We start from the raw sequence: 2,594 nt of genomic DNA, 5'->3' as shown, positions 1-2,594 counted from the left end.
AAAAAAAAAAAAAAAGCTTTTTTTAAGCTTTTACCAAGACATGGGATAAGATACTTTTCCTTTTGATCAATGAATTTTGTCCAATATGCAGAATTGCATTTATGAAATAGCCATGTCCCAGGATGATCCTAAACCACTAAATATCCCCTAGAAGTATTCTGAGAGCTGAACCACAAACATGGCTGGGCATCAATATTGAACATTTTTTCATTATCCTATGATACAAATTTATATGTTGCATGAGATGTCTTTTGGACATACTAAAGACCTTAGGTTTGACAGCAATTGTATTCACAATCTGTCATTATCTTTTGAACTCTTCTTTCCCTGATTTGGCATGTCTCATTTGGTTATCATCAGGCTTTGGTCACAGATATATGTGATAAAACTCTTTACTATACATGTATAACTGCTGAAGTAATTGAGTTCTACCAATTGTTATACAGACTTATGTAGCAATAGATAGAATTGTTACTAATCCTCTGTGCTAGCCCTTTAGTATTTGCAGGTTTATTTTATAATTCTGTTTATCAAATTTGAAATATATGCCTATTTATATTTAATTTTAATAAATGTAGTTGACTTAATAATCTCTATTTTTATTTGTATATACCCTAAAAAGCACATGCTTCATGACCTGTCATAGTTAGAGATGAAAAAATGGCACAAATAACTGAAGTTGGAAGGAGAGGGTCATGCTATTAAGGTATATCTTTTCGTTTAGAGTTATTATCGATTTTTACTATATTTATTCCAAATTCCGGTTGTAGCTTATCAATCTTAGTCCATGTTCTCTAGGAATTTGTAAGCATAGAAATTTAAATAAAATTCTTAAAAAGAAATATTAAAAGTAATTGCAAAGAATTTCTTTACTTAATTGTTCTTATTGATGACATGATTGGGGTCATGAATTATTTATTAAAATAACTGTTCTCATGGTTTATTAACATATGATTGTTTACAAAATGCAACTATGGAATATAGGTTATTTACATGACTAAATTTACTGGTAGAAAGGTATAGTTGAACTAAACCTTTTAAAATTAGGACCTTAAGTGATGGTCACAAATTCTTTGATTAGTTATGTACATGAACGAAGTCTTTGATATGCTTTAATTAATAAAATCATTATTTTATTACTTTTCTACCTTTGAAGTTTGGAATATTATTTCTTTAATTGACATCCACATTATGAAAGGCCATACCACTGAATCTGGTTCAGTTCAATCTAACCATTTTTGCTTTATCTCTAATTTTATTTATTATATATAGGAGAGGTTGGCGAAGGAGAATGTTTTGCTTTCAAACACTGTCAGGAAGCTTAGCAAAGATGTCTATAAGATGTGAATTATTACTATATAATTCTGTCTTTGAATGAATAATTCTTAGTTCCTTGGCTTTATTTAGCAATTTGCTAAAGGGTTTAGGGGACATATCCAATTCTAATTATCTCTCTCTGAATTTTTAGGTCTTTAGATTTTTTGTTTTAGCAGTTTTTGCTGTAAATGTATTCTTGTTAAACTGTGGGCTTGTGTTCTTATAAACTTCATGCCTTGCTGTTTATGACAACTATCGAAGCATATAGCATACTTGGAAGATTACAACAGGCTAAGGCCTTTGAGTTACAGAGGAGCTGATGTGTTTCTTTTGTGTTTTTCTCTCATCAGCAAAGCCAATTATGAGAATGTTTCCAAAAAGGTTTTCTTTATGATTTTGAGATTATTAATAATTAGCATCCGTCACATTTCAACAAGTCTTTAAGAAGAATAAAGATTCTTGAATTATTAATTAACAGTGGATGCCTGAGTTGAGACATTATGCTCCAAATTTGTCATTTCCATTTTAACATGATCATAACTGCTACCCTAATTAGAGTTCTCGTCAAACTAAAAATTCAGATCAAAATTTACTAGTTGGCTTTTTGCACTGTCATTTATGGAGCCATCCACGGCTCTCCCAATGAATCAACTCTTTAGTAATATTGTTGTTTTTATTCTTTTTTCTTATCTACACAATCGCAGAAGTCAACCCATCCTTTCTTCTTGCAACCTTTGCATCCAATTCAACCTCTTCCTGTCATCAAATTTTATATTAGAAATTTTAAAGAAAAATGAAGCTAGATTTATGCAGAGTGCATGAATCAATTTGACTCAAATCCATTAATAAAAAAACCAAAGATATTTAATCGTATAAAATGAAGAGAAAAAACTTATTTAAAGCTTTGTTGTTGAGTAATACTAAAGATATTTAATCGTATAAAATGAAGAGAAAAAACTTATTTAAAGCTTTGTTGTTGAGTAATACGATATACCGAAATTAAGAGAGACATAATCAAATTAATTATATGAGAGTGATAGAGTTTAGATTTTCGTGAGAGTAATGATAAATAAATTTGAATAAGAATGGCAACATTACCCAAGTGTATGAATATCCACTCTATATTTGTTCGAGATGTATCACTCATAGAGTTTATTTAGTTGAAATTAAGTTTATAAATGTTTTAGTATGTTTGACCAAATTTTAATAATAAAACTAAAAATAATAGATAAATTAAAAAATATATTTTTTTTAGAAATTAAAATTTACATTTACAT

General features: G+C 28.8%; 1 protein-coding gene across 8 annotated transcripts in view; it reads left to right on the top strand.

The window, feature by feature from the left end:
* The window catches only part of LOC107616523 (F-box/kelch-repeat protein At3g23880-like), a 7,212-nt gene extending 5,585 nt beyond the window's left edge, over nucleotides 1–1,627 (top strand). For all 8 annotated transcript variants that reach the window (XM_021112290.1, XM_021112289.1, XM_021112288.1 and 5 more), the window contains 2 exons: nucleotides 623–706; nucleotides 1,273–1,627. The gene's annotated coding sequence lies outside the window, so the exon portion shown is untranslated. The remainder of the gene's footprint in view (nucleotides 1–622; nucleotides 707–1,272) is intronic.

The sequence above is a fragment of the Arachis ipaensis genome, chromosome B09, assembly GCF_000816755.2.
Source record: "Arachis ipaensis cultivar K30076 chromosome B09, Araip1.1, whole genome shotgun sequence".
Classification (NCBI taxonomy): domain Eukaryota; kingdom Viridiplantae; phylum Streptophyta; class Magnoliopsida; order Fabales; family Fabaceae; genus Arachis; species Arachis ipaensis.
Note: the sequence above shows the minus strand (reverse complement) of the source record. Positions and strands in the feature narration are given on the sequence as shown.